The 6105-nt window shown below is 45.1% G+C and overlaps 1 long non-coding RNA gene across 1 annotated transcript in view; it reads right to left on the bottom strand.

Annotated features, from left to right (window-relative positions):
• Window positions 1–5790: 5790 nt before the first annotated feature.
• LOC119570786 overlaps window positions 5791–6105 on the bottom strand; it is a 3482-nt gene continuing 3167 nt past the window's right edge. Inside the window, exon 3 of the long non-coding RNA XR_005228465.1 lies at window positions 5791–5839. This is a non-coding gene — a long non-coding RNA (uncharacterized LOC119570786). The remainder of the gene's footprint in view (window positions 5840–6105) is intronic.

The raw sequence follows: 6105 nt of genomic DNA, 5'->3' as shown, positions 1-6105 counted from the left end.
CAGAAGAAAAATTTTGGGGGTAAGGTTAACCATGGAGGGCGGAAGGGAAAGAACGGAGAGGTTGGAGGGGGGGAAAGGGGAATGGGAGAGGAGGGTACCCCATGCGAGTGGAGAAAGGAGTGGGAAAACGTGGGATGAAGCAAGGTAAAAAAATAGGGGTTGGGGATAGTAGTTTAGGAGGGAAAAATGGTGGAATAAAAAAAACATAGCATCGGAGAGAGGAAGGGGACGGAGTGGGGAGGTTGCCTGTTTCATTGTAAGGCTCTAAAATGGGGAGGAGCAAAGGGGTGCCTAGTGCTAAGCGAAGCCCCACAGTGTGGATTGTATCAAGTGGGCAGGAGAGAATTTTTTGGGGCAGGGGATAGAATGGCATCCATAATAAAGAGTGGAGGGGATCAAAGCAACATGAAGATGGGGGAGATTTTTGCGATCTGAGCCCCAGAATATGGATAGAGTTTTTAACCCATTACTGAGGGTAGCATTCATAGGGGCCCGGGGCCCTCGCTGCCGGGGCCTTTATGTCACCTGAGCATGCGGACCATATCCCAAAATCCAGCCCCCTGCCGTTTTTTCGTAAATAAAAAAAATATTTTGTATTTTCAGTTTTCTTTATTTTTATAGTCTTCTTGCCAAATTTCCTGATAAATCGAGACGAAGGGTTTTTTTGTTGTTTATAGACCCATATTTGATCATTTTCGGTTATAGTCCAATAAAAAAGCAGTGTGCGGCATCTGGAGTTGAAATTGTCGGTTGTTGCATTTTTTTTTTTTGTTGCAGGGAAAAATGAAAAAAGTTTTAAAAACCGATTTAAACAAACTTTTACTGGCAGAAAAAAATTTTTTGCTGTGATTGTAAAAAAAAAAAACTATGGCATGTGGTACGTGCCCCGGGCAGATGGCCCCGCATGCCAGGGGGATAACGTACATCCCACCCGTCAGCAATGGGTTAAGTTTTAAAGACGGCGGAGGCTTTTTTTTTAATGTGTAAAATAGGGTCTGCCAGGATAGTTTGGAGTAAAAAAAGACACCTAGGAATTTGCCAGAGGAATGGCTTTGGAGTGGATGCAATTAAAAAGAGGGGGGTAGGGGACCTAATGTGAGCGAGAGAAAAAAGGGAGAAAGATTTAGGGGTAGAAAAGTGGAAGCCATGGTTTGGCCAGGAAGATATGATGAGATTGCAGTTTGAAGAAAGGTAGAGATTTGGTAGGGATGTCCCAGGGGCATAGTTGTTAAATCATAAAAATTTATAGTGATGACGGGCTCTGGTGGTAAAACTGAGCAAATCATAACAGCAAGAAGAAAAAAAGTGGTACTGATTTACACCCTTGGGGGGACAGTCATCGGGGGAAAGAAAAGATGATGTGGCGAGGCGATTTGACCGGGAAAAGGCTTTGGAGGGGAAAGGACTTTAAAAAGACACCCTGTTTCCACGTATCCTAGAGGGGACAATGTGGGGAATATGGTACGCCATGTTATCTATGCTTTTCTAGATAAAAAAAAAGCTAGTAGGATTCATGGCGTGCAAAGCAGATGTAATATATGTCCAAAATGACAAGGGGGTCAGCTGTGTTTGGGCACGGCGAAAAACCGAATGGGAAGGAGAGAGAAGATGTGGTTTCAAGATGCCACATTTAGGGAATTTCCCATTCTCAAAAGTTTGCACAAGCAGTAGTTATGCGATGGGGCGATAATCTGAGGAAGGGAAACCGATTAGGGTTCAGGAAGGAAGGATAAGAGTTTCTCGCCAATTAGAAGGGAAAATTTTCCTGATGCCCATATGTGGTTGTAAAAATTTTAATAGGAAGGATAAGGGGGAAGATGGGAGTTCCCCGGAGCTACGGTAGTGAATACACCCGGCCTTCATGAGTGTTACGGCAGGGCAGTAATGAGTTCAGAAGAAAAAAATGGGGCATTATAGGACCTCAGAGGAGGGGTAAGGGAAGGGGGTCGTTTTGGGGTCTTTAATAAAGAGGGAAAAATGTGGAGAAAGGGGAGAACCCTACTGACCTGGGTGAAATAATCACCCCCGTCATTTGCGACTTAGAGGTCAGAAATGACGGTATTTGAATATGGAGGACAGGGGCAGGATGGGGGGGATGTTTGCCCTGGAAAATTTATGGATTCGGTGCCAAACATTTTAGACAGATTTTAAAAGATGTAATTTATGAAACATAATTTTTCAGCTATTTTTTTTACATCCGGATTTTACGACAGAGATAGGCAGATGCTCTTTTAAAAGGGATAAGGGCTGATAGTTGATTTTGGAGTACCCTCTGTAGCGGTAACGTTCCAGGGCTGACCCGTTTTAAGCGAGTGCTTTAGTGAATCAGAATTCACCCGGAACACATTAGAGGATTGGTCTTTAGGTTCGAGGGATAGCTGTAGTGCGCTTTAAGACTGATTTGTGAAATACTGTAAATTTTTGAAATGGGGAGAGGGAGGATGGGGGGGGATGAAAGCAGAGAGTGAAGTGAAAGTATGCAGTCGGGTATCAAAGCACAGTGGGGGAGTTAGGGAGGGACGTATGAAGTAGGAGAAAGGAGAACTGGAAAGTGGTCATATAGGGAAAGTGGGCTAAGACTGCCCGTGGAAATCTAAAGAAGAGAAGGGGGGCATAGAGAGAGTCAAGCTGAAAAAAAATTTCGTGGTGTATCAAAGTGTGTGGGGCGATCTGATTTAGAAAGTAAAAGGTAAGCTGTGGAGAGGAAGCGCTCTAGAGATCGGCCTCGGGGTTTGTGATAGAATCACCCCATAGGTGTGGGGGCAGTTAAAACACCAAACTATGAGGAAAGGGGTTGAAGTTGGGGAAATAGATTTTTGCAACAAAGTCAATGGGGTGGGGAAAGGAGAAGTAGGCTGAAAACACTGTGATCCAAAAATGAAGGAAGATACGGATAATTGAAGGGACAATTTTGGTTTGAAAGGGAGGTGTGACATAAGTGTTTTTCTGATTTATAAAAATGGATGAGAATAAAGGGAATGTGGGGAAGAGACAAATGATAATTGGGGATTGGTATTGGAGGGTGTAAAAAGGTTTTTTGAAGGATAACAATAGATGGATTATAAGAGGAAAGGTATGCGAAGGTAGGTCTGTGTGAGTGGAAAAACCGCGAAAAATTCCAATGAAAAGGGTGGTTTTTACTTTACTATATAGATTTAGTACGTTTGGAGTTTTGAGGTGGAAGCAGTAGAGGGTGGGAAAAGGACTGAGAGGCGAGAGAGGGAGGTGTGGGAGTTGGGGGGTTTCTAAGGAGGGGTATTAGGAGATGGAGGGTCGAGGAAGGGGATACTTTTGACTAAAGGGGTTTACGGTGTATCCAGGAGGGAGGGAAGGGATAGAGGGGGTGGTGGGGGGGTTAAGTGGGCAGGGTTGGGGTCGGGGGGTTGGCTGTGTTGGGGGGGAGGAGGGTGGGTGTGGGGGAATCGTTAGGAGGAGGGGATATCAGCAGTTCTTTAGTGTGGAAGGAGTTGTAGATTTGGGGTTGAGTTCAGTTTTCATTAGGTAATCTTTAAATTTTCAAGGTTTATTTAGGGGTTGGTTGGGGGGTTTTGGGGGATAAAGGATTTTTTGTGAGGGGGGAAGAGGGACCGGTGTTAAGCATAGGAGAAAAGGGAAAGGGGAGGGGGATTGTTGGTGGGGAAAAGGGGGTGGAAGTTTGTTGTTGTTACGGGGAGGTGAGCAGGGAGAGGGGAAGGTGTTGGGTTGTATGGTGATTGAAATATCTGAGTAGGATTAGTGTCCCGGATTTAGGATGGCAAAAGGTTTGACTGTTGAAAGGTAGGAGGAGAAGGGGGGGGTTAGATGTGGGGGGGGGGTTAGAATTTGGGAGAAGAGCAGATTTTGGAGAAAGGGGTGAGAGAGAAACCACGTCGAAGTCCCCTTTTTGTCTGGCTTCACGTAGTTGAGTCCCAAATTTGAATCTGAGAGTTTCACCTCAGACTCAAATTTTTAGGTGGGACAGCCCCTATAAAATACATTATGGGGGCCCCCACAGTTGGCAATGTGCGTGTTGTGCAGGGCAGTTTGGGTCGGGTAGGGCCAGGTTTGGGACGTTTTTGGGGCATTGGCTGGGGAACGGCAAGTTGGCGGGGTTTCTAGACGCAACAATTTTGGGATGACGTGGAGGAGGTGGTATGGCGAACAGGGAAGCATTTCCCCTTGTAAGTTAAAGGGAAGGTCATTTTAAAAAGGTAATTTTGGCTATGTTGGGGTTTCTTTCGATGACCTTGGGGGGAATGGAGTGCATTGTTGATGTTGCATCAAGTCTTAAGGAAAGGCAAGTAGGTCTTCCCACAATCTGACCCAAAATTTTTTCATAATTGGGCAATTGTGGGGAGATTTAAACCCAGTGCAAATATGAGGGTTTTGGGTGGGGTTCTGCAAGGATGGGGTTACCTATAGGGCTGTTTGTTTGTTAATGTATAGCTTGGTTTTCGGTGTTACTGTACAAGATGGGAGCGGTCGGGTCGGGACGGAAAGAGACTTTCCCCACTTGTTTTTTGGGGACATTTTAGAAAAAAAGGGTGTTTCAGAGTAGGGAGCTGTGGGAGGGATCACGAAAAACTGGTCCATTGGCTGCGCGAAAAAGGGTATTCAATATTTTGTAGGATAGGGGGTAGTCGATGGGGGGGCGTGACGATGGGTAGTGTTTTAGGGTGGTAGGTAGGGGGAGGGGGGGCAATAAGGCTGTAAGGATTAATAAGGGGAAAGGGGGTGGGGTTTATGTTGGAGGTTGTGGGGGTAGAGGGGTTTGAAGTTTTAGCTGTGGGAGAGTGGAAGTTTCCTTTAAGGTGATGTTGGTATGATAGTAGGCATTGATGAGGGGGTAGTTGTTGCAGTTTCGGAGCCGTGGTAAAGGAGAGCCCGGGGGCAGGGAACGGGTGGGGTTACATCGTTGGGGGGTATTTGATAAAGGGGCAAAGCCTTGCCCTAATAGTGGGGGTAAGTTTTCATTTATGGCCATGGTAACCTGGAAAGTGGGGATAGAAAAAGGGCCCCCCCTCAGGGTCCCCCTTGAGGGGGAAGGGGTAAAACTAAATCAGGAGAATACCCTGCCCATGGCTCCCTCAGGCCGTTAGGACTGGCCAAAGTCAGCCTTTCATCCCTTTCAGCCGGGGTCTCACACCTTAGGAGGTAGATAGCAGAAGGGTTTTGGGGAAGGGACAGAAACGAAAAAATGGGAAGGAAAAAAAGACATGCAAAATTAGTTGAGCGAGGGCTGAGTCCCAAATTGGGGAGTTCCCCCTCATGGGGGGTCTCAGTTCCCCCCTCCTAAGCCCCCCCGAAAAAAAGGGCAAGGGATTGGGGGGGAACATAAAATTAAAAATCTCTATAACTGTCTGAGATGAACCTAGATTTCCTCCAAATTTTTTCCATTTTTGGTAAACCAAAAATTTAAAAAAAACTTTTTTTCATATCTAAAGCAACTGCATTTAATATTTATTTCCAACTTTGATTAAAATTATATAGCCGAAAAATATAATATTTATATTTCCCCCGGAGGAGGGATGCTATAAAGTAGTCTGTTTTACTCACCTTTTTTTTTTACAAACTGCAAGAAAAACAGATATTAGGAACTAAAAAAGTGGGAAAAATATACAACATCAATTTTGATTCCTCTGAACACTAACCATGGGATAATCTGGCATTCCGCTGATCCGCTGTGCCCCCGGCCCTTCTTTTAGAAAAACAGCGCAAAACAAACCCAAGAGAGGGAACTCACTATAGGGTCTATGAGCCAATTTCTTATGAAAATTCCCTTGATTTTTTTTCGTATCTCGTATCTTCACTGCCGAGCCCTTCATTCTTTCCCACCTTTCTTTAACTTTAGCAGATGTTCCTGCAAAGTCAGAGGAGTCACATTAAAAGAAAATGGAGTTATGTCATAAATGAATGGCCCTTTTAACCCCCATGGGGGAGGAGATTTTGGGTTTCGCTTGGCTTCCCTTCTGGGGATATGGGGCTTGTTGGGGCAGCCCCCAGGGCCCATCTGGGGCGCTGGCTGTCCCCTCGCGCACCACACAAAAAAAAAGACAAAATTTTTTTTTGATCCCCTTGTATGAAAAACATGAAAATGTTTTTTGATGTTTTAGAGATGCATGTATT

This window comes from Penaeus monodon, unplaced genomic scaffold (assembly GCF_015228065.2).
Source record: "Penaeus monodon isolate SGIC_2016 unplaced genomic scaffold, NSTDA_Pmon_1 PmonScaffold_3916, whole genome shotgun sequence".
In the NCBI taxonomy this organism is placed as follows: domain Eukaryota; kingdom Metazoa; phylum Arthropoda; class Malacostraca; order Decapoda; family Penaeidae; genus Penaeus; species Penaeus monodon.
The sequence above is the reverse complement of the archived record's forward strand: the minus strand, read 5'-3'. Positions and strand labels throughout refer to the sequence as shown.